The sequence below is a fragment of the Leptodactylus fuscus genome, chromosome 6 (genome assembly GCF_031893055.1).
Source record: "Leptodactylus fuscus isolate aLepFus1 chromosome 6, aLepFus1.hap2, whole genome shotgun sequence".
Taxonomy (NCBI): domain Eukaryota; kingdom Metazoa; phylum Chordata; class Amphibia; order Anura; family Leptodactylidae; genus Leptodactylus; species Leptodactylus fuscus.
In genome coordinates, this window is record NC_134270.1 from 72,548,012 (window position 1) to 72,573,683 (window position 25,672).

The following is a 25,672-nucleotide window of genomic DNA, read 5'->3' on the forward strand; positions in this document are numbered from 1 at the left end:
CTGAATAATCAGATTCGGCCAGCAGTTATCTCGGGTCTATACTTTCTTCTAAAGAATTTGTTTATTATTGCAAAAATTCCTTTCAAATGCGGTAACAGCCGCTGATCCATATGACATTGTGTTCTGTTTTGTACAATTTTACAGTCCAGATGATCTCATGTCTTTCTTCAGGCAGGTGGTTTATTTTGTAGTTCTCCACAAGGTCTCACTGTTACAGTATCAACTCATCCGCTCGAGGGATAGAATTTGGCACCTGGCAAGATAATGCTCATAAAGGGAAGTTGAGCCGCCTGACCAGTGGCTGTTCTAAATTTCTTTTTTGTCCTGAAAAATTGCAGATTTTATAGCTTCCCTGCCCCCATCCCCCACTAAGTGTTTGCATTCCTCTAGGAGGGTTAGAGACACAGAAACCTGAACAAATAAAAGTTAAAACAATTGGGGGGGGGGGGGGGAAGCTCTGATGTAGCAGAGCCGAGGCTGCACAAGGGTTCAAGCGCACCCTCGGCTCTGATGTAGAAGAGCCGAGGGTGCACTTGAACCCTTGTGCACACTCTGCTTCATCAAGCTAATAGAATGCATTGGCCAGCGCTGATTGAAGCAGAGCTGAATCTGTGTGCTTAGTTCAACTACTCCACTGGTGTAGTTGAGCTAAACACACACATTCAGCACTGCTTCATCACGCCAATACAATGCATTAGCCAGTGCTGATTGGCCAGAGTACGGAATTCGGCCAATCAGCGCTGGCTCTGCTGGAGGAGGCGGAGTCTAAGATCGCTCCACACCAGTCTCCATTCAGGTCCGACCTTAGACTCCGCCTCCTCCGGCAGAGCCAGCGCTGATTGGCCGAAGGCTGGCCAATGCATTCCTATGCGAATGCAGAGACTTAGCAGTGCTGAGCCAGTTCTGCTCAACTACACATCTGATGCACACTCGGCACTGCTACATCAGATGTAGCAATCTGATGTAGCAGAGCCGAGGGTGCACTAGAACCCCTGTGCAAACTCAGTTCACGCTAATAGAATGCATTGGCCAGCGCTGATTGGCCAATGCATTCTATTAGCCCGATGAAGTAGAGCTGAATGTGTGTGCTAAGCACACACATTCAGCTCTACTTCATCGGGCTAATAGAATGCATTGGCCAGCGCTGATTGGCCAGAGTACGGAACTCGACCAATCAGCGCTGGCTCTGCTGGAGGAGGCGGAGTCTAAGATCGCTCCACACCAGTCTCCATTCAGGTCCGACCTTAGACTCCGCCTCCTCCGGCAGAGCCAGCGCTGATTGGCCGAAGGCTGGCCAATGCATTCCTATGCGAATGCAGAGACTTAGCAGTGCTGAGCCAGTTCTGCTCAACTACACATCTGATGCACACTCGGCACTGCTACATCAGATGTAGCAATCTGATGTAGCAGAGCCGAGGGTGCACTAGAACCCCTGTGCAAACTCAGTTCACGCTAATAGAATGCATTGGCCAGCGCTGATTGGCCAATGCATTCTATTAGCCCGATGAAGTAGAGCTGAATGTGTGTGCTAAGCACACACATTCAGCTCTACTTCATCGGGCTAATAGAATGCATTGGCCAGCGCTGATTGGCCAGAGTACGGAACTCGACCAATCAGCGCTGGCTCTTCTGGAGGAGGCGGAGTCTAAGATCGCTCCACACCAGTCTCCATTCTGGTCCGACCTTAGACTCCGCCTCCTCCAGCAGAGCCAGCGCTGATTGGCCGAATTCCGTACTCTGGCCAATCAGTGCTGGCCAATGCATTCTATTGGCGTGATGAAGCAGTGCTGAATGTGTGTGTTTAGCTCAACTACACCGGTGGAGTAGTTGAGCTAAGCACACAGATTCAGCTCTGCTTCAATCAGCGCTGGCCAATGCATTCTATTAGCTTGATGAAGCAGAGTGTGCACAAGGGTTCAAGCGCACCCTCAGCTCTGATGTAGCAGAGCCGAGGCTGCACAAGGGTTCAAGCGCACCCTCGGCTCTGATGTAGAAGAGTCGAGGGTGCACTTGAACCCTTGTGCACCCTCGGCTCTGCTACATCAGAGCTGAGGGTGCGCTTGAACCCTTGTGCACACTCTGCTTCATCAAGCTAATAGAATGCATTGGCCAGCGCTGATTGAAGCAGAGCTGAATCTGTGTGCTTAGCTCAACTACTCCACCGGTGTAGTTGAGCTAAACACACACATTCAGCACTGCTTCATCATGCCAATACAATGCATTAGCCAGTGCTGATTGGCCAGAGTACGGAATTCGGCCAATCAGCGCTGGCTCTGCTGGAGGAGGCGGAGTCTAAGATCGCTCCACACCAGTCTCCATTCAGGTCCGACCTTAGACTCCGCCTCCTCCGGCAGAGCCAGCGCTGATTGGCCGAAGGCTGGCCAATGCATTCCTATGCGAATGCAGAGACTTAGCAGTGCTGAGCCAGTTCTGCTCAACTACACATCTGATGCACACTCGGCACTGCTACATCAGATGTAGCAATCTGATGTAGCAGAGCTGAGGGTGCACTAGAACCCCTGTGCAAACTCAGTTCACGCTAATAGAATGCATTGGCCAGCGCTGATTGGCCAATGCATTCTATTAGCCCGATGAAGTCTATTAGCCCACTTGAACCCTTGTGCACCCTCGGCTCTGCTACATCAAAGCCGAGGGTGCGCTTGAACCCTTGTGCAGCCTCGGCTCTGCTACATCAGAGCCGAGGGTGCGCTTGAACCCTTGTGCAGCCTCGGCTCTGCTACATCAGAGCCGAGGGTGCGCTTGAACCCTTGTGCAGCCTCGGCTCTGCTACATCAGAGCCGAGGGTGCGCTTGAACCCTTGTGCAGCCTCGGCTCTGCTACATCAGAGCCGAGGGTGCGCTTGAACCCTTGTGCACCCTCGGCTCTGCTACATCAGAGCCGAGGGTGCGCTTGAACCCTTGTGCAGCCTCGGCTCTGCTACATCAGAGCCGAGGGTGCGCTTGAACCCTTGTGCACACTCTGCTTCAAGCTAATAGAATGCATTGGCCAGCGCTGATTGAAGCAGAGCTGAATCTGTGTGCTTAGCTCAATTACTCCATAGAGTAGTACTCCATACTCCATGTGCTTAGCACACACATTCAGCTCTACTTCATCGGGCTAATAGAATGCATTGGCCAGCGCTGATTGGCCAGAGTACGGAACTCGACCAATCAGCGCTGGCTCTTCTGGAGGAGGCGGAGTCTAAGATCGCTCCACACCAGTCTCCATTCTGGTCCGACCTTAGACTCCGCCTCCTCCAGCAGAGCCAGCGCTGATTGGCCGAATTCCGTACTCTGGCCAATCAGTGCTGGCCAATGCATTCTATTGGCGTGATGAAGCAGTGCTGAATGTGTGTGTTTAGCTCAACTACACCGGTGGAGTAGTTGAGCTAAGCACACAGATTCAGCTCTGCTTCAATCAGCGCTGGCCAATGCATTCTATTAGCTTGATAAAGCAGAGTGTGCACAAGGGTTCAAGCGCACCCTCGGCTCTGATGTAGCAGAGCCGAGGCTGCACAAGGGTTCAAGCGCACCCTCGGCTCTGATGTAGCAGAGCCGAGGGTGCACTTGAACCCTTGTGCACCCTCGGCTCTGCTACATCAGAGCCGAGGGTGCGCTTGAACCCTTGTGCAGCCTCGGCTCTGCTACATCAGAGCCGAGGGTGCGCTTGAACCCTTGTGCACCCTCGGCTCTGCTACATCAGAGCCGAGGGTGCGCTTGAACCCTTGTGCAGCCTCGGCTCTGCTACATCAGAGCCGAGGCTGCGCTTGAACCCTTGTGCAGCCTCGGCTCTGCTACATCAGAGCCGAGGGTGCGCTTGAACCCTTGTGCACCCTCGGCTCTGCTACATCAGAGCCGAGGGTGCGCTTGAACCCTTGTGCAGCCTCGGCTCTGCTACATCAGAGCCGAGGGTGCGCTTGAACCCTTGTGCACACTCTGCTTCAAGCTAATAGAATGCATTGGCCAGCGCTGATTGAAGCAGAGCTGAATCTGTGTGCTTAGCTCAACTACTCCACCGGTGTAGTTGAGCTAAACACACACATTTAGCACTGCTTCATCACGCCAATAGAATGCATTGGCCAGCACTGATTGGCCAGAGTACGGAATTCGGCCAATCAGCGCTGGCTCTGCTGGAGGAGGCGGAGTCTAAGGTCAGACCAGAATGGAGACTGGTGTGGAGCGATCTTAGACTCCGCCTCCTCCAGCAGAGCCAGCGCTGATTGGTCGAGTTCCGTACTCTGGCCAATCAGCGCTGGCCAATGCATTCTATTAGCCCGATGAAGTAGAGCTGAATGTGTGTGCTTAGCACACACATTCAGCTCTACTTCATCGGGCTAATAGAATGCATTGGCCAATCAGCGCTGGCCAATGCATTCTATTAGCGTGAACTGAGTTTGCACAGGGGTTCTAGTGCACCCTCGGCTCTGCTACATCAGATTGCTACATCTGATGTAGCAGTGCCGAGTGTGCATCAGATGTGTAGTTGAGCAGAACTGGCTCAGCACTGCTAAGTCTCTGCATTCGCATAGGAATGCATTGGCCAGCCTTCGGCCAATCAGCGCTGGCTCTGACGGAGGAGGCGGAGTCTAAGGTCGGACCTGAATGGAGACTGGTGTGGAGCAATCTTAGACTCCGCCTCCTCCAGCAGAGCCAGCGCTGATTGGTCGAGTTCCGTACTCTGGCCAATCAGCACTGGCCAATGCATTTCTATGGGGAAAAGTTAGCTTGCGAAAATCGCAAACTGACAGGGATTTCCATGAGATAAAGTGACTTTTATGCCCCCAGACATGCTTCCCCTGCTGTCCCAGTGTCATTCCAGGGTGTTGGTATCATTTCCTGGGGTGTCATAGTGGACTTGGTGACCCTCCAGACACGAATTTGGGTTTCCCCCTTAACGAGTATATGTTCCCCATAGACTATAATGGGGTTCGAAACCCATTCGAACACTCGAACAGTGAGCGGCTGTTCGAATCAAATTTCGAACCTCGAACATTTTAGTGTTCGCTCATCTCTACTAGAGATGAGTGAACAGTGAAATGTTCGATTCGAGTAGTCGCTCAGTACTCGACTGTTCGATCGATCATCGAACCCCATTATAGTCTATGGGGAATAAATACTCGTTTCGGGGGAAACCACTATTCGACTCAGGAGAGTCACCAAGTCCACTATGACACCTCAGGAAATGATGCCAACACCCTGGAATGCAACTAGGACAGCAGGGGAAGCATGTCTGGGGGCATCTAACATGCCCAAGTCACTGTATTACATCGGATCCCTGTCAATGCATTTGTACCTGCGAAAAATATGGTCAAAAAAGTGAAAGATGATAAATAACTCCCAATGACTTATCAATCCCTTTTTCATTTTGGCAGGAAAGACACTTCTAAAATTTAAGAGCATGTGGGTAATTTTAATAGAAATGGAGATAAACTCAATGTTACTGATATGGTACTGATGGTATGTTTATATACTGCATTGAAGTATATACGTATAGTATAATTGATAGAACAAAGATAAAAAATGGATACAAATTGATTTTCTACCAAGATACCTACAGCTCCCTTTATGTTTGGGGCATGTAGTTATTGATAGGTAGTTGTTAGACCAACACCTAGTCTGGCTGTCAGCTGGGGATGCATGTTTTACAATGGGTAGCAGGGCATAAACTGCTGTCAGACTCTTGTGGCAGTGTCCTATACCCTACAGAAACAAAAGATTGGACTGAGTGATCTTTCCCCAGGCATCTGCTATCAGTATAGAGTTTCAGAGGCTATAAGGCCTTATACACATCCACATTTCACGTATGTCCACATTATTCACGGATGCCATACATTCCCAGTAATTTCAATGTTTATTCAGAACGCAGTGGTTTTTTTGGCAGACTGTAGATCTGAAAAAAACAATGAAAGCACATTCTTTATTCTCATAGCTACTGATTAGAGATGAGCGAGTACTGTTCGGATCAGCCGATCCGAACAGCACGCACGCATTGAAATGAATGGACGTAGCCGGCACGCGGGGGGTTAAACGGCCGGCAGGCGTCAAAGCGGAAGTACCAGGTGCTTCAATGCGTGCGTGCTGTTCGGATTGGCTGATCCGAACAGTACTCGCTCAACTCTACTACTGATGTATCATAAATGTATCAAACCAATGAAAGTCTATGGGTCTATGTGTTTAAAGGGGCTCTATCAGCAAAATTAGAGCCCCAAGTATGCGTGAATAACCTTTAAAAAGGCTATTCAGGCACTGCTAATCTTATTTTAAACCCCCTGCCCGTTTTCAAATAAAACTATAAAAACATATATGTAAATGATAAAAATCTCGGAATGAATCCAGCGTCACCAAGAATCCTTAAAATGTAGCTTTTATTTGTTCATCCAAAATATTTTTCATTCAGCATACCGAGGTGGCAGGTACACGTGCATGGAGCTGACTAACGATGCTACGCGTTTCGGAACGCTACTGGTTCCTTCGTCATGGCATACGAAGGAACCAGTAGCGTTCCGAAACGCGTAGCATCGTTAGTCAGCTCCATGCACGTGTACCTGCCACCTCGGTATGCTGAATGAAAAATATTTTAGATGAACAAATAAAAGCTACATTTTAAGGATTCTTGGTGACGCTGGATTCATTCCGAGATTTTTATACTTTGTGGTGGATTGGAGTCCGTTCACATCCGAGCAGCCTGGGAGTCCGTTTACGTCCGAACAGCCGGAGGATCTTCTCACGTGGTTATGAGAGTGGGGTGAGCCATAAACTGCTTTTTTCTTCTTTGAAATATGTAAATGATACCTGAACATGCACGCTGGGCAGTCGTGCACGATCGTAATCTTCGGTCCTTCCTTCCTCTTCTTTCTTCTTCCAGCAACGTCCTCCTCTCCTGGCTCTTCTCCGCCTTCATCTTTTCTTCCAGATATGAGCGTTCTGCGCATGCTCACGTAGTTCTAAGGATACTTAGAACTACAACAAAAATGGCGGCGGCGCGTGCACAGTAGCGCTGTGGAGGGAGCGCTACTGTGCACGGGATTTGAACACAACCCGCCAGAAAAACAGAAGATGAAGGCGGAGAAAATCCAGAAGAGGAGGACGTTGCTGAAAGAAGATGAAGGAGGGACCGAAGATGAAGTTGGATTGTGCACGACCGCCCTGCATGCATGTTCAGGTATCATTTACATATATGTTTTTATAGTTTTATTTTAAAATGGCCAGGGGGTTTAAAATAAGATTAGCGGTGCCTGAAGAGCCTTTTTAAAGGCTATACACGCATACGTGGGGCTCTATCAGCATAATTTTGCTGACAGAGCCCCTTTAAAGGACTCGGGGACATACAAAGTAGATAAAATGAAAGCAAAAAAAATTCTGATTTGCTTTTCACAGACGTGAAGAACGGATTTAACATGGACAACATACCACCCACAAATGAGCAGGTTGGGTGCTGTACATGAATATGCTGACACGGGTGCTGACATATGTATAAGGTTTAAGGGTTGACACTGCGCATTTTAGAGCTGTTTTTAATTTCAATGGAAGTCAGCTACCTTTTTTTCAGTGCTGTGTTTTGTCAGCTAGCTTAAAAAAAAAAAAAAGCATCCTGCCCTGTCTTGTGGCAGCAAAAAATACTCCAGTTCCCACTGAGACAAATAGGATGCTTCAAAAATCGCTTTTAGGCCAGGGCCCTTCGTGGTTAAAATGCCATGATGGTTTTGGAAATTGCATCATGTCAATTATACCTACGGAAACGCCGGCGGTTTCCCTATAAGTATAATTGAAGCAGAAAGTCCGCAGAGGAAATTTCTGCAAACTCTCTATGCAAAGCTCTACGAGCTCATACTTTTTTTTTTTTTTTTGCTGTGGGACACAATGTGGGGGCCTTTAGGCTAAAGGAGTGTTCACAAAACTGAATTTTGGTTGATATCATTTTCCCATTGTTTTCCAATTGTGTCTGGGGCTAATCGGCAAGTAAACCACAAAATGCACTGTGCCGGAAACTGTAGAGCAATATAAGGAAGGCCACCTCAAATTCCACGTGAACAGTCCCAAAAGTGTAGAGCTACTTTTAGATCCACCAGTTTATATAGGATGTACTAGGAATGTACTCCTGAAAGCCCAGTGTATTCCTGTGATACTTTCCATGCAAATCCAAAATCTCACCCTCCCTTATCTAGATTATGGGGATATTGTCACTTCTTAGGGAGAGACCACATGTAGGTGTGTGGAGTCTTATATAACCCTTTTTGCTTCACTGTGGGGGATTATGGGAAGAATATGCAAATATGTTTCCCAAGATGTAAATAGGGAAACACTGCCTCTGTATGCGGTCCTCTATGGGAAGCTCCCTTGAAAGTCATGCCCGACTTTCCAACAAGCCATTAATTGCAATGATGCAGGATTTTGCCAAGTCAGTATCATCCCAACTGATAGAGAGCCCACACTAGTGCTGGGCTCTCCATTGTTCAGGTTCACCAGAGAGCTATTCCTCTAAAACAATGGTTAAAAAACTATAATGGGGTCTGCAGGTGTCCATCGGGTTTCTGACGTTTTTATAATGATACTGGCAAGCAGTCCATGCAGGACTTTTCTCTACGATTATTTTCGGCTGAATCTGCGGCGGAGTCTCCTACAGAAACTCTGACACTGACGTGAACCTAGCCTAAATAATATTTTTTTTCTGATTTGCAAAGATAATAAAAGACTATTAACGAATGTCTGAGTTTTGTGTTATATGTAACTCTTTTTGGCAGATGTTTTTACTGTATACAGGTGACATTGGTAATCACTTAGTCTTGAGGCATTAGTCGGGATAATCGATAACACAAATCACAATTTTAAAATTTTATTTAACCCCTTCCCGCCGATGGCATTTTTTGATTTTCGTTTTTGACTCCCCTCCTTCTAAACCCCATAACTTTTTTATTTCTCCGCTCCCAGAGCCATATGAGGTCTTAATTTTTGCGGGACAATTTTTTCTTCATGATGCTACCATTAATTATTCTATATAATGTACTGGGAAGCAGGAAAAAAATTCTGAATGGGGTGGATTTGAAGAAAAAATGCATTTCTGCGACTTTCTTACGGGCTTTGGTTTTACGGCGTTCACTGTGCAGCCAAAATGACATGTCCCCTGTATTCTGTGTTTCGGTACGGTTCCAGGGATACCAAATTTATATGGTTTTATTTACATTTTGACCCCTAAAAAAAATTCCAAAACGGTGTTAAAAAATTTTTTTTCTAAAAGTCGCCATATTCCGACGGCCGTAACTTTTTTATACATAGGTGTACGGGGATGCATAGGGCATCTTTTTTTGCGGGGCCGGGTGTACTTTTTAGTTCTACCATTTTCGGGAAATGTTATTGCTTTGATCACTTTTTATTCAAATTTTTATCAGAATCAAAACAGTGAAAAAACGGCGGTTTGGCACTTTTGACTATTTTTCCTGCTACGGCGTTTACCAAACAGGAAAAATATTTTTATAGATTTGTAGAGCGGGCGATTTCGGACGCGGGGATACCTAACATGTATATGTTTCACAGTTTTTAACTACTTTTACATTTGTTCTAGGGAAAGGGGGGTGATTTTAATACTTTTTATATTTTTTTATATTTTTTTTACTTTTTTTTTATTTTATTTTTTGCATTTATTAGACCCCCTAGGGGTGTTGAACCCCAGGGGGTTTGATCACTAATGCAATGCATTACAATGCTAATGCATTGCAATGCATTGCAAAAAATCATCATCTCTTTTGCAGGCTGCATAGACCAGCCTGCAAAAGAGAGAATTTGCAGACCGGCTGGGAGCCTTTAACAAGGCTCTCGGCTGTCATGGCAACATGACGTCGGCCCTGGAGCATGCTCCAGGAGCCGGCGATCCCTGCCAAAATGGCGGCGCCCATGCGCCGCTGGGAAAATGGCGCCTCCGGCGCCTTTGACAGCAGCGCCGGAGGGGTTAATGCCTCCGATCGGTCCGGGGACCGATCGGAGGCATTAGAGCCGGTTGTCTACTGCTTAAAGCAGTGGACACCCGGCGGCTATGACGGCCGCCTGGCTCCCGGAAAGGGGTTAACAAGATTAATCTTATGCCAATGGTCTCCCATATTTTAAATAGCTCACTAGGGTGTGGAAGATGATCGAAGGAACCAACTTGCAAAAAATGGATGTTGGTGAGTGACTTTGCCAAGATTGGCCTATATACAGTGCCTATAAGTAGTATTCAACCCCCTGCAGATTTAGCAGGTTTACACATTCGGAAGTAACTTGGCATTGTGACATTTGGACTGTAGTTTAGCCTGGAAGTATGAAATGCACTGCAGCAAAAAAGAATGTTATTTCTTTGTTTAATTTTTTTTTTTAATTGTGAAAAGTTTATTCAGAGGGTCATTTATTATTCAACCCCTCAAACCACCAGAATTCTGTTTGGTTCCCCTAAAGTATTAAGAAGTAGTTCAGGCACAAAGAACAATGAGCTTCACATGTTTGGATTAATTATCTCTTTTTCCAGCCTTTTCTGACTATTTAAGACCCTCCCCAAACTTGTGAACAGCACTCATACATGGTCAACATGGGAAAGACAAAGGAGCATTCCAAGGCCATCAGAGACAAGATCGTGGAGGGTCACAAGGCTGGCAAGGGGTACAAAACCCTTTCCAAGGAGTTGGGCCTACCTGTCTCCACTGTTGGGAGCATCATCCGGAAGTGGAAGGCTCATGGAACTACTGTTAGCCTTCCACGGCCTGGTCAGCCTTTGAAAGTTTCCTCCCGTGCCGAGGCCAGGCTTGTCCGAAGAGTCAAGGCTAACCCAAGGACAACAAGGAAGGAGCTCCGGGAAGATCTCATGGCAGTGGGGACATTGGTTTCAGTCAATACCATAAGTAACGTACTCCACCGCAATGGTCTCCATTCCAGACGAGCCCGTAAAGTACCTTTACTTTCAAAGCGTCATGTCAAGGCTCGTCTACAGTTTGCTCATGATCACTTGGAGGACTCTGAGACAGACTGGTTCAAGGTTCTCTGGTCTGATGAGACCAAGATCGAGATCTTTGGTGCCAACCACACACGTGACGTTTGGAGACTGGATGGCACTGCATACGACCCCAAGAATACCATCCCTACAGTCAAGCATGGTGGTGGCAGAATCATGCTGTGGGGCTGCTTCTCAGCCAAGGGGCCTGGCCATCTGGTCCGCATCCATGGGAAGATGGATAGCACGGCCTACCTGGAGATTTTGGCCAAGAACCTCCGCTCCTCCATCAAGGATCTTAAGATGGGTCGTCATTTCATCTTCCAACAAGACAACGACCCAAAGCACACAGCCAAGAAAACCAAGGCCTGGTTCAAGAGGGAAAAAATCAAGGTGTTGCAGTGGCCTAGTCAGTCTCCTGACCTTAACCCAATTGAAAACTTGTGGAAGGAGCTCAAGATTAAAGTCCACATGAGCAGTGGCGTAACTAGGAATGGCGGGGCCCCGTGGCGAACTTTTGACATGGGGCCCCCCCTCCCCAAACCGATGCCGAAGACCTCGACTGACCCCCTCCTCCGCACTCTATTATGTCCCTTAGTAAGCCCTGCACACAGTATTATCCCCAATAGTGTCCCCTGCACACACAGTATTAACCCCTATAGTGTCCCCTGCACACACAGTATTAACCCCTATAGTGTCCCCTGCACACACAGTATTAACCCCTATAGTGTCCCCTGCACACACAGTATTAACCCCTATAGTGTCCCCTGCACACACAGTATTAACCCCTATAGTGTCCCCTGCACACACAGTATTAACCCCTATAGTGTCCAATGCACACACAGTATTAACCCCTATAGTGTCCAATGCACACACAGTATTAACCCCTATAGTGTCCAATGCACACAGTATTAACCCCTATAGTGTCCCCTGCACACACAGTATTATTAACCCCTATAGTGTCCAATGCACACACAGTATTAACCCCTATAGTGCCCCTGCACACACAGTATTATCCCCCATAGTGTCCCCATATGTCCCACTGTGGACACCTATAAACATTTATTATACTCTGGGGTCTGAAAAGACCCCAGAGTATAATAATCGGAGACCCGGGGGATTAAAACCATTAAAAGAACAGAGACAGTTGCTTACCTGTTCCTGTCGGCTGTCCTGTCCGCTCTTGTCCAGCTTTAATGACATCAGACGTCACATGACCCGGGAAGCTGGCCTGGGTCATGTGACGTCAGAGACGTCAGACACGAATGACGGAGGCCTGGCAGGATCGTGGAGAGGTAAGTAACACTGTTTTTTATGTTACCTTACCCCTCCCGATGCGCTGATCATTATACTCGGGGGTCTGCAAAGACCCCCGAGTATAATGATAGCCTCTGTGGGCCCCGCGGTGTCACTTGCCGATCCCGGCCCAGCCAGGATCGGCAAGTGAATAGGGCCCGTAACGGACTTTTAAAAAAAAAAAACAAAAAAAACCGCAGCGGTAGCGGCTGTCACCAGGCCCCCTAATGGCCCGGGCCCTGTGGCAGCTGCTACTGCTGCTACCACGGTAGTTACGCCCCTGCACATGAGACACCCAAAGAACCTAGATAACTTGGAGAAGATCTGCATGGAGGAGTGGGCCAAGATAACTCCAGAGACCTGTGCCGGCCTGATCAGGTCTTATAAAAGACGATTATTAGCTGTAATTGCAAACAAGGGTTATTCCACAAAATATTAAACCTAGGGGTTGAATAATAATTGACCCACACTTTTATGTTTAAAATTTATTAAAATTTAACTGAGCAACATAACTTTTTGGTTTGTAAGATTTATGCATCTGTTACTAAATCCTGCTCTTGTTTGAAGTTTGAAGGCTCTAACTTATTTGCATCTTATCAAACCTGCTAAATCTGCAGGGGGTTGAATACTACGTGTAGGCACTGTAATTGTATGCTGTGCATTTCATGTTGTTTAATATTACTGTATATAAGCTGATGACTTGCACTGTATGATGTAAGGCTGGGTTCACATCTGTGATTGATTTCCGTTTGGGGATTCTGTCCCCCATTCTGCATTATTTTTGGAAAACCGGGGGACCCCATTATAGTCTATGAGGTCCGTGGGCTTCTATAGGTAACCACTTTTTAAGTGGATTGGGTTTTTTGTTTTTTATGACCCCATGCGGAGCAGAAGAACAGAAACCCGAGCCCAGGTGTGAACCTAGGGTAACACTGTCACTTTAACTGTGTTTGTTGTTGAGTCATCTTGCTTTCTTTGGCCAGGAATTTTGTGGAAGAGAACAGTATGATAATTCTAATCAACTGTTAGAGGGAGGACGGGACCCTCTGCAGCGCTGTCCAGAGGTTGCCGGCCCTCTCCCCGCGGCGCTCCCGAGTCCCCGTTTCCAGGGTCTCGGAAGGCAGGCCAGAACCTCTGCAGTGTTGTGTGGTGGTTGCCAGTGTCCTCCTGAGCTGCACTGGAGACTTCTGGTTTCAGCCTAGTGGCGGTCTGGAGCCTATTTAAGGAGGCCTTTGGTTCTGGACCACTGCTGACTATTCAGTTGAACTAGTGTCCTGGTAGTAAGTGTTCCCTGAAATGACTACCCTTTCGCCTTCACATTTGAACTCTGGAGGCCTCTGCCTCCTGATTCCGTATTCTGTCTGTTCCTATTAACGACCCGGACCGTACGAACATGAATTACTCTCTGCCGCCACCTGCTGCCACCTTCTTCAGCTTTCTGGATCCCTGGAACAACACCGCAACCCGAAAATGTCTGCTGGTAAGAGTCTCAGTGTCTGGTTTGCTGTGATTTGTGGTGCGCTGTGTGTTTGGCATTTCCCGACCTGAGCCGCTCTGCCAGCAGTGCAGCCAAGTCCACCATCTGGGGCTCTGGTGAACACCACTGTGGGGTTGGAGTTAGTGCGGCCTGGGGGTTGTTGAACACACGGTGCCATGTTAACCATTTTAATTGATATATCTAGTGCTGGTTCTTACTTTGGCTTTGAACTGCATCTGCCATCTTAACACCGATGCAGCCTATTGAGCCTATTGGTTTTGTCACATTCGATGCCCTTTTCATACCATCTGCTATGAACTGACACCTCATAATTAACCTGGGTAGGAAAGTTCCCAGATAAAAAGAGGCTTTCCCATGTCTTTGGGGTTTCTTTTACAGTTTTAGGGTGCATTCACACTGAGTAAATGCTAGCTTATTCTGAACGTAAAACACGTTCAGAATAAGCGGCGTCTAAAGCAGCTCCATTCATTTCTATGGGAGCGGGGATACGAGCGCTCCCCATAGAAATGAATGGGCTGCTTCTTTCACTCCGTGCAGTCCCATTGAAGTGAATGGGGAGTGCCGGCGTATACGGCAAGCTCTGCTCATGCCGGAGCGTACACGCCGGCACTCCCCATTCACTTCAATGGGACTGCACGGAGTGAAAGAAGCAGCCCATTCATTTCTATGGGGAGCGCTCGTATGCCCGCTCCCATAGAAATGAATGGAGCTGCTTTAGACGCCGCTTATTCTGAACGTGTTTTACGTTCAGAATAAGCTAGCGTTTACTCAGTGTGAATTCACCCTTATTGCGGATACTCATCTGTGAGGTGTGACTACCGGGACAAAGCTAGACTATTAGCAAAGGCAAGTGTAGACAACCTAATATGTGCTTTAGAAGCAATACCATAGGCGCTGAGTATAATCCCCTGTGAGAGCTGGACAATAACCGTGCGTTGCCTTGTGGCCACTACTCTTATGCTAAGAAGTTAATGTCCATCATCTAGTCAACTGCTTTGCATTGATCCTTCCTACAACTGAACAACTTATGTTGACTAATTTTGGCTGCACAACTTCTACCTCAATAAAGCCCTGGTGACAATAATCCTGATTAGTGTCTGTGCCTAATATGGCCATGACAATACAAGAACACAAGCAAGTGGGATCCAGTCTCTGTCCTTGGGTAGGTCAGTGTAGAGCCAGGGACACACAAGAGTCTAGGAGTAGTATTTCAGGTAACAGTGGGCTGACCCAGTCCCTGGGCCCCTACAAGTGCACCAGTATAGACAATTCTACAGGATCATGTTCCCTAGTAGTAGTGACAGTAGTGTTCGCAAACACAACAATTTCAGTCACATACTCCTAGGTAACATGAAGTCCTACAATAAAATTATACCCTTGATGTAACTATTGATTTACTGCCAAGATTTCTGTTTTGGGAAAAATGCAAAGTCCCATAAAGCTGTCTCTCACTGCACACAATGAATTGGAACAAACCTCACATCACAGTCAGTTTCACTTGGATTAGACCCGACAATTCAGCACTTAGTTTCTTTTGCTCGGTGCTATGTTTCTTTTATTTTTAAGCTTAGTTTCTTTTGTGTCCTTGAGTCTGCTCTTGTTGATTCTTTACTACTCGGTCACAGGAACATGTATAGATCTCCTCGATCTAAAGGATCTTGATTGTTAGTAAGGGTAATTGGCCCAAGGGTCAAGAGAAGGATGTGGAGTGGGAAGCTAACACTAGGATCTTAAATGGTTAATTTATTTTTAGCTGACTTAAAACATTTATAACTAAACTTTCGCACAACCTTTGACTTCCTGACAGTATTTGGGTCATTAACACAGTTTGTAATACACTTTATTAACACATATTGGCTCCTTTCTGTGAAATCTTGAGATTATTTATTATTTTTCTTGCTTCTCTATTGAGAGTTTTACTTTGTTCTTTACTGTGTACAGTGTATGGGCTTGTGTTAAATGCAGGGGAAATTAGTGTCATATTTCTTGAGCATCATAAAGTGCCCAATAAATATGAAACTAAGGTTGCAGTTCTATTTATATTATTTATCATCAGGTGAAAACACACTAGGGTTTCGGATATTTATTTGCAGCTGCTCCCAACCCCAACTGTGTTTTTAACTGAAGATATCCATGGAAATATTACAGATAGAACTACAATCTCATCTTTCATATGGCACCAGAAGCAGGTTTCTTTGTTTTGTAAAGAAGAAATAACTGTTTGAAGTGACCTACTTCCCTGCATCACATTAGTACAGATAGAACAGCAATATTAGTGTCACATTTATTTCTGATGCTCGAGATATAACTGTACGAAGCGACCCCCTCACACACTCACACAGATATACTTTCCGATCCTGATTAGTTGTGATCAAGCTGAATCAACTTTCAAGACAGGAATTCTACACATTTACATGGGGGTCAAGGTGACCAACACCTGATGTAAGCTATTTCACAGATCTGGCAGCCAGTAGAGATGAGTGAGTAGTATTCGATCGAATACCTCCCCTGCATAGTTATTGGTGTAATCAGTCGATTACCACATGGTAAACGCAGTAAAAATTTGATTCCCCTCCCACCTTCCCTGGTGCTTTTTTACACCAATAACTATGCAGGGGAGGTATTCGATCAAATACTACTCGCTCATCTCTAGTAGCCAGGCCATTAGATATTAATGGTCTAAACATAAGCCGTTAATATCTAAATCTTTACGTAATAGCTTTATGTAAGAGGACTACAAAGGTCCCTCTATTTTATGTATGGACATACATTGAGTGATTCAATGCATTCCAGTAAATTCATACATTGCACCACTGCTGACCAGCTCCAAGTATTCCACCAGTTACTAAAGTTGTCGGCCAGCCTTGTACTTTTATATTTTTTTTAATTAACAAATTTTCTTCATCAACATTAAATTTATTTCTATAAAAATTTTATCCACTACATGATGATTCCACTAAAGAGATCCTGAAGTGGTCGTCTTGTATCAGCCTTGTATGATAGGCGTCCATTACCTTGTGACGTTATTCCAGTATATTTTACTAGTGAACTTGCCAGAGTCTGTTGGAAAGAACAGGATGTTCAGAAAGGGAGATTACAACAATACTCGGTTGAAAATGAAAGCATGTCCGCCGCTCGCAGAACACAATCAGGTTTATTTTCAGCATGATAACATCATTTTAAGAAGTCCAGCTGTGAAATTCAATCAAATATTTGTGTTGTGGGAAGCAGCAATTCCCCACTAACCGGCTAAGTAACATAATGGGGGATTGTTGTATTGTTCAATGTAACTGTGCATGAAAAGGCAACGAGCCTTCGACAGGGAGCATAGCCAATAAAACCTGGATCGTAAAAGAGAAGGGATCAATTTAGGGAAGTAAGATGAATCCTTGGGCTCTGTGATACCGTTCTGGTATTATGTAATATTATATTAATAAAACATTGGACTTTATCAGTGATAGCATAATACCATAATACTAATGAACAGAAGAGGCCAAAGGTTTGTTTCTTATTAAAGGAAATTCTGTATGTATATTTGAAACCGCTTAATAAAATCTAGTTTCTAGATCACATGTGTAGCATTTACATAGGCCATAGGACATATTCAGAAACATATTCACTATTCTGACTTCAAGAGGTGGAACTAGCCTTTCTGCTGCCTATAGAAAGGTGCCCCCCTTCCTAAGTAAAATTGTAGGCCATGCCTCCCCATTTGGAGATAAAAAAAAAACAACCTTTTTTGTCCCGCACACAGTATAAGGATCCATTCACACAGAGGAAAATGGTGAGGAATTTGGTGTGGAATGTCAGCACTGAAAAAAAAATCCTCCCATTGACTTCAATGGGTTCCTTTTTCTGCTAGCAGGAAAAAGGAACCCATTGTAGTCAATGGAGGCTTTGGTCCCCTCCACAATATATTTTCTCTGGAGGAAGAAGCAGAGTTTGGACTGGACAGGATTGTGGATCAATGAGTAAAATATTGTCTGCTACCTATTGGAAGAAACCAATAGGTAGCGGCCAATTAAATAAATGCTTTAGAGTGTATAAAGTAATGTATGGTCTGGTGGCAGGGGTGTTCCCGAACCACTGGGTCGCTCCCCCATGGGCTCCGTGTTGTGGTTTTGGCAGTCGCTGTGCAGCGCCGCGCCCAGTAGAGAAGGGACCCACTATAAAGAGGTCGCCGTGAAGTGGCTAGTGGGCTTATACACCTTGATCAATATGTATACTAAGAACCTCACGGTCAGTATTGTAAAATTTGCTGAGAAGCACAAGATCAATGTATAAGATTGGAATGTGTGAGCCATGTCTTTTTCTCTTTTGGATACACATAGTAAGTCTCTTCCTTCACCATTTTTTTTTTCTCCCTTGGTACAAGGCAATGTATAAGACTGGGATGTGCGGGCACACAGCGTCACTTATTAAACAGGGTTTCTGGGACCTTAGGATAGGTCATCAATGATGACAGTCTGTTTCTTGGCATTGCTATTAACAACTGACTGGAAGGGTTGCATTAGCAATAGGTATATCACACAGCTACACTGTGCTGTGACCAGGAATGGTAGTGTAACTCTCTCCCATTAGCTGCTGATAATTTACTCACCAATCCACAGTTTTATCCAGGCCAGTCTCTGCTGCCCACCTGTAGGCGGCGCTGCACTTACATCTCAACACTGAAGAACACCAGTCCAGTGTCCTGGCTTTCTTCAGTATCGGCTACAGCATGTCCTGCAGGTGGCAGCAGATGTCAGCCCAGACTGAACCATGGATCGGTGAATAAATTATCAGTTGCTACCTATTGCAATGATACAATAAGTAACAGCCTAACATATACTGTGGGGGTCTCAAAAAAAGGGGGATCATTTTCCCATTAGAAGCGGTCGCATACTGTGTGTTGTCCATAAAAAGGATCATTTACTGTGGGGGGCCATAAGAAAGGAGTCATATACCGTGCGAGAGTCATATACTGTGGGGGCAAGAAAAGGGGATCATACACTGTGTGGTGGTCCAGAAAAAGGGGGTCATATACCATGTGGTGATCCAGAAAAAGTGGGCATGTATCTTGTAGTGAGCCATATAAAGGGGGTTATATACTGTGGAGGCCATAAGATAGGGGTCATATACTGTCAAGGGCTATAAGAAATGGCTCATACTGTGGGGGGGGGGGCATAAAAATGTGGGATACAAGAAAAGGGGATTATAGACTGTGTCAAGAAAAAGGGAGTCATATATATTGTGTGGTAGGCCACAGATAGGGGTTCACCTCATGGTCAGATCGTGTAACGTTTAGGATTCATTGACATGGAGGAAAATGGTGAGGAATTAAAAGGAACCCGTTGAAGTCAATGGGAGGCTATTTTTCAGCACTGAAATTCCAAACCAAATTCCTTACCATTTTCCTCCACGTGAATGGACCCTTACGGTAAGTTCACACAGGGTTTTTTGGATTGGAACCTGAGGCGGTGTATACCAATGTGTTCTAGAGTCAAATATGAGGTCATCTAGCTAACAACTAAAGCTTGGCCAAAACTGAGTAATGCAGCAGGACAATGATCCCAAGTGCACCAAGTATACTTTGTTTTACTCTTCACTGTATATACAGTACCATCACTTTTAGGTTATAGGGGTCTGAATGCTAGGACTCTGACAAGTCCTGAAAATGAAGAGGAAGCAGCCTTAGACCTGAAATATTAGTTAACAGATCTCTTTGATTAAATCAGGATATGTTGATATCTCAGGTCTATAAGTGCAGACCAGTCTTACTTGTATAAGGACCCCTAGAATGACACAAGATGTTGAGGGAAATGAGGATCATGTATGTTCAATGACCAATCCTTCGTGCCTGGTATTGCTTTGTCTTTCCTTCACACTTGGTACAGTTAGTTAAGAAAGAGGTTGAAGGACATAAGCATTTGGTTGACAGCTATCTTATGTCCATGGTTGCACTTACCACTGTAGGAACCCGGTGAAGAGTTTTGCAGAGGGAGATAGTAGTATTAGCCAGCCATGGTCAAGTTCACAGTGGCTGCAGTCTATACCAGCGCCTTTGGCACTATCTCAGGCTGGTGCAGTGATGAGGGGCCTGCAGTGTAGATGATGGTGGTGATGGTGGTAAGGCATACCCCGTGGTAAGGTCTCCTGCCTAATGCGGGTTGGAGAAGCCTTGATATTAGAGGAGCAGGATTAAGGATTCAGGAGACAATTGGTACTAGCGAAAGCAACTAGTAATATTTGACCATGTAATTCATGAGCTAATAAGACATTTATCTCAAATATATTAGACACTTCATGGCTGCTGTTACGGTGACCTTACTGGACCCCTGTGCTGCTGCATAGGTTGCACCAAAGGTATATCTGCCCTGTACTCAGTTTGTTACTGTAGTTTCAGTAAGGCACTTCCACAATTGGCTAAACAATCTTCCTCTTTTTTTTTTTTAAATGTAGATTGTGAGCCCCATAAAGAGCTTACAATGTACATTTTTCCCTATCAGTATGTCTTTGGAATACGGGATGGAAATCCATGCAAACATGGGGAGAACATACAAACTCCTTACAAATGGTTTCATGCCCTTGGCGGGATTTGAACACCAGGACTCCAGCACTGCAAGGCTGCAGTGCTAACCACTGAGCCACCATGTGGCCCCTCCTAAACAACAATCTTCTACTAGATGGAGGCACAACTTTAGGACACCACTGGGCTGGAATAGAAACTTACAGATGGTTCTCTCTGGGACATCTAGTGTTTTTGTAGAAAATGTGGTCTGTTACTCTCTTTCTCTCCTGTTTCACAAAAGAAGTACCTGCAGTTGTCCAGCTGCAGCGTGCAAGCTCCTAACAGGTCGCTGAACCCGGTGTGAGAGAGTGAAGGGTGTGGTCTGGGAAGACAGGTACATTCCAGCCAGGCAGCTAAAGGGTGTATGGTAAAAACTCACACCAGGGAGGTCAGCTGACTAATCAGGCCCTAATAACAGTCTGAGTGTGAATACTAGCAGGGTGGCACCACACAGACAGAGCTGATCTCTCCATACCAGACCTACAGAGCAGGTACTGTGCCACCTGTTGTTGTTGCCAAGGTGGGAGACTGGTAGCCAGTCTCCTGTATAGTCAGGGAAAAGTTTCCTTATGTTTAAGTTAGTTTCTCAGCCGAGAGAGGTTTTGTTTATCCTGTGGCTTTGCAAAAGCAGTGTATGCGCTACATGTGAATAAAGTCTGGACTTGTGTGCAATCCAGTGTCTGTGTCCCTGTTTCCTGCACTACTACAAGCATCTACCTGAGCGGTTCCCCACACCGGCCAGAGACTCATAGGTTTGGTCATGGCTATAAACCCTGTCAAAAATTCTCCTCACTTACTCTGTGACCCACACTACCACAAAAATGAGCAGAGATGTATCAGAGCTCATCTCCGCCTTGACTGTTTAGAGCAGGGGTAGGGAACGTACGGCTCTCCAGCTGTTGCAAAACTACAACTCCCAGCATGCATACTGGCTCTGCTGTTCTGGGAACTCCCATGGAAGTGAATGGAGCATGCTGGGAGTTGTAGTTTCACAGCAGCTGGAGAGCTAAAGGTTCCCTACCCCAGGTTTAGAGGCACTAAAAACTGACTTGCAACTAGTAGTCTCAGGTTAGCGTAACTCCAAACTGAAGCTTACACTTTACATCCCTCTTTGGTGAGAGGAAAGACTCTCTTGTGTCTCCCTACCATGTTCCATGTAACGTGCTCCAACCTCAGTAGTGCTGTCTATCTTAGGCCGAGGCCCCATGTTGCTGAAAAGCTGCTTTTTTTTGTTGCAGATTTTTAACCATTTTTATGAGCCAGGAGGATATTGAACAAGAGTTAGAAGTATAAGAAACTTCCTATATATTTCCCATTCCCAATCTACTCCTGACTTTAGCTACCCCCCCCCCCCAAAAAAAAAGGTAGCCTTTCCGCAACATGCCTGAATTCACAGTTATTAACACTTTAGCAGTGTTCCTCCTTTTTTAGACCTGCACCTATAGCAATAGTAATATCAAACCTTTAGACCAACAAAAACCTCATGTTACTGGATATCTCTGATCTACAGCAGGCTCCATAAAGAAACAAAGAGGTAAATTCAGATTTATTTCTGGTTTTTGCATCAGTTAAATAAACTAGATGTCTATTTTATAACGGCATTATAAAAACATGTGACCCTAAAATAAAACGTGGTTAATAGTAATATATGACTAAGCAAACAAGGGGTTAACTTACTAGTCAGGCCTGAGCACTGAGTTTAACGTGACCGTCACAAGTTCGGAGAAATGCCAGCCTCACATGACTTTTCTCACATCAGCATGCGGCCCTAACAAATAACAAATCACACTGAATAAACAGTACAGAACAGAAAGCCGCATGGTTTTGATCTATTGAGAACAAATATAGGATTATATCACATGGCTTCACAAACAAGGCTGCAAGTGATACTACTACACCACTAGAGGGAGCTATATAATAGATTTCTAAGTCTGAGCTGGGTATAGCTATGGGTATGGGCTACTCCTGGAAGGCTATTTAACAACTCTTGTGTTACAGATTAAATTAATATAATATCTATCTATAATATAACATCTATCTATAATATTAGAAATTTACTTTAAAAAATTACACATAAAGATAGACCGTTTCATGTAGTGCATAACCCTGTAGACCACAGTGTGCCACCATTTATAAGAACCTTTAACAATGATTGCAAGTCATAAAAAAAATTAAATTGATATCCCTTGAATATTGATGAATAATAATCCCATTCAGCGATGTAATAGCGATGTAATGAGGAAAAACATTGAAAATGAGTTGGAAATTCTGTCTGGAAAGTCGGTCCCTGGAGAGGTTCGTTCTGACCTCTAACATGAGGAGGTCAACAGCAGCTTGAGATACTTTGGATTCCCACCACATTTCTGTATTTTTTAGCTTTAAGAAAAATTTGCGGGAATTTGATCATGTTCAGGACCTGAAAATATCAAATCATGTGATGAAGTCAAGTGCAAGATAAATATTTCACAAAGCAAAAAACAGCGCTATAATTTTTGTTATTGTAAGGTATAACTACACTGTGGTTCATACCAGCTCAATGGTATACTTTTTCCGTGAGAAAATATCTTTTTTGGTTACAAAAGTCCCATGTCACTAATAGTTATTTTTTAAAATAGCATATAAATTACTAGCCTCTGCCCGCGATTTCTTCTGCAGGTTGTTGGAGTGGATGATCCGCCTATATTCAGCAAATTACTGCCATTGATGGTTTGCCTGCTCCGGCATTTTAGCAGCTCTTAAGCTGTCTTGCTGCTGAATTTGTTCCTCGCAGCGTGCCCGTGATTGTTCCGGCATCTCAGCAGCTTGCTGGGATGCCATAAAATGAGCGTGTTGTTGGCATTGATGATCCGCATGCTCCGGCATTTCGGCAGCTCTCAAGCTGGCCTGTCTCTGAATTCGTTCCTCGCGCTGTGTTTGTGATTGTTCCGGCATCTCAGCAGCTCGCTGGAACGCCATATAATGAGCGTGTTGTTGGCGTTGATGATCCGCCTGCTCTGGCATTTTGGTAGCTCTCAAGTTGGCCTGGAACTGAAGTTGTTCTTCACACCATGCCTGTAATTGTTCTGGCATCTCAGCAACTCGCTGCGACGCCATATAATGCATGTGTTATTGGCATCGATGATTCCCTTGAGCTCCGCTTGAGGAGAACTCTGCGACTTCTGGCTTCCTTCATAACTAAAAAACAAAAAATTACTCCAGCATGCCCAATTATATATAAAATATAACTTTTATTCAAAAATTTTAAAACATAGTACAGACATGGATCCAGGCACGTACAAAAAACAGATAAGCTTACGCGTTTTGGGAACAAGGATGAGGTCCCTTATTCATAAGGGAATAAGGGACCTCATCCTTGTTCCCGAAACGCGTAAGCTTATCTGTTTTTTGTACGTGCCTGGATCCATGTCTGTACTACGTTTTTAAATTTTTGAAGTAAAAGTTATATTTTATATATAATTGGGTATGCTGGAGTAATTTTTTGGTTTTTTGACTATTGCCTACCCCGTGAAACAGTCCGGGGGTCTCTCTTTTTTTTTTTTTTTTTTTTTGAAAATTTTTATTCAAAGAAAATACAGCTTCATACAAGCAAAAGTAGGGTTTCTCTGTGCAGCCCATTGGCTCGTACAATAGATCCAGTAATACATATACAGGTCATTCCATGGTGGTTAGAGCTGGATAGATTCTGCTTCCTTCATAACTCTCGTTGTTTGCGACAAATTAGATTTTCTTTTTCCAGGCATGTTTAAAATTGAAAAACTGCCAATTTGGATTAAAGGTGTTTTCCCATCCAGTGTGTCAGCACTGCCTGGAGCAGATCAGATAATATGCAAATGCATGTACACAATCCATGGAGGGTTAACGTGTGTTTACACAGAGAGATAACAGGATAGGACTAGGGGAAATTTCGGATTGAGGCACATGCAGGGGCATTATGTAAAGCTTGTATGCCTCAATGTAAAATCTGTACAATCTACAGCATCAAAAGGAATGGGAAAGTTAAAGGAACTGCTTACACTCCCTTCTGCTAAATCAACCCCTGGCTTTGGCTCATAAAACCATACTAAAATCTATAACAAAAAAGCAGCTTTCACCGCAATGTGTGGCCCTAGCCTAACATAAACTCACCTGCCTAGAAAGAAGGCATTTCCCTAACTCTACCCATCAACTGAGACAACAAATATCTGTCCTGTCCTCCTTGGGAGTCTTGGAAGAGGACAATGCAGAGAAAACCAAAGACTGGCAAGGTGAAACTATATGCCTTCTCAAACAGAACAACCACCATGTTTGCTCTGTAATTGCATTCCCATTATAACACTACATGCTATGGGCATCCCTAACACAAATCCCAGTGAAATATTAGACACTGTGCAGCAATTCTGCTCCTCACTCTATGGGTCCACTACTCCCTGATCAAAATATATCACGGTATTGTTTGAAAGCACCTAGCTTCAAAATGGGTACTGTATATATGTGAAAGACGTGCTACTATTTATTACCCAGTCAATTGTTTCGTTTCCATTGGAAAATCCTTGATATATTTAGGAATTCAGTGGCATAACAATACTGCCAACCTCTATCCATGGGACTATCCCAAAAATCTTGCCTCTATCTGAAAACTGCCACATATCATTGCTGGGGCCCCTCGTCGCAATCAAAATGACAGTGCTACCCAATGAACGCTATTAGTTGTATATTATTGAATCCATAACCACAAACTTGTACTTTTACAGATGTTACTGTGGTCCCCTAACTTGAGCACAGATATCCCTTAGGGCTAGTTCACACTGAGATTTTTGCCAGTGGATTTTGATGCAGAATCTGCCTCAAAATCTTCCTGCAAAAATGCCTCCACCTAGCGACATGACCTATCTTCAGGCGGATTCCACCTGGAAAAACCCTTTGAAGTCAACAGGAGGTGGAAAAACTGCAACGCATTTTTTTTCAGTTTTTGCAAAAAAAAAAAAAAAAAAAAAACACTTAAAAAACCACTAGCGTTTTTCAAAGATAAGTTTCCAGGTCCATACACTGTGACGGAGCAAAACACAAAAACTAATAAAGCACCAAAAAAAACGCTCGAAAAAGCACCTCGTAAAAAAAAAAGCATCATAAAACCATTTCCTAATTCCTGAAGCAGATTTTTTTTTCCTCTGCCAAAAAACTGTGTGAACTAAGCACTCACTCACCCTCTGTCAGAAGGAAAAGTGACATCAGACCACCTTGTAGGGCGACTTTCCAAAGATGCCTCTCTTATTCTACTTTCCAGTTCTATTTACGTGAAAATCAGTGTTTTATTTCTATACAAATTAGCTTTAAAAGGTCTTTAGGGGCATTTGTTCTCCTGCTGGGGCTTCTGCTCTAGGTAACCAGACCTGGCA